Here is a 955-nt window from a genome sequence, read left to right on the forward strand (position 1 = left end):
GGGGCTTTTTGCACTTTGTTGTGGAGCAAATTGTGCCACTAGGGGTAAAATAACCCTGCCTGGCTCCTACCGGATCATCAGCCAGGGGGAGCTAGAGCCCGGGGCCAGCACCTGTCCTGGCCACAGCAGTATAAAAAGCTGCCCCGGCAAGTAGGTCACGGATATCAGCTCTCAGGAGCTTCTAGGGCCCAGCCAACTGGTACCTGGGGACACTACCTCTTGTGCCAGCTGGACTGCTGAAGCAGCCCTGAAAGTTCCCTGTACCCTCTACCCACTGCAGCAGTTTGGAACTGGGGGCTGCTGTCTGGCTGTGACCTGCTGTGCACCTGCCAGACTCGGATGGGGACTGTAGAGCCAGTAGAGGCATCTGCCCCACTGGGCCAGCTGCCAGTGGACTGCTGTTGCAGGGTTGGATTTTGTGCCCCCTGCCATTTGTGCCCCCTGCCCGGGCACGTGGGCAGCTATCAACCTGAAGATGTTCTGGGTGTGGTGGCCTGCTTTGAACTGTCAAAGCATGTCCTCTTGGCCCCAACTGGCCAGGAGGTCAGCCATAGCCAGCTGGGTCTAAGGTGCCAGCTCTGAGCAGGCAGGGTCCTGCCACTGGCCTCCCTAGCAGGAATTCTGGTGTTCCCTATTGGAAAACTGAAAAATCCCTAATTAAAAAAAAAATTCCAAAATCACTCTCTAAAATACCCCCAAACCCATGTTCCTCCACAAGTAAAACAAAAGACCACTATAAAAAGAGAGAGAGAGCATGAGAGCGAGAGAGTGAGAGCGATTGTTGGACAATGTTTTATTGGGGGGGGCAGGGACTGGGGACTCCTGCACCTGTCCTGTAGGTATCCGCCTTAGGACCCTGGAGGAACGGGTGCAGGGGCTCCTGGAGGAGGTTAGCAGGCTGAGGGGAATCCGTGAGGCAGAGGAGGAAATTGATAGGTATTTTCTTTCTCTGCAG

This window comes from Crocodylus porosus, unplaced genomic scaffold (assembly GCF_001723895.1).
Source record: "Crocodylus porosus isolate Cpor-Errol unplaced genomic scaffold, CroPor_comp1, whole genome shotgun sequence".
Classification (NCBI taxonomy): Eukaryota; Metazoa; Chordata; order Crocodylia; family Crocodylidae; genus Crocodylus; species Crocodylus porosus.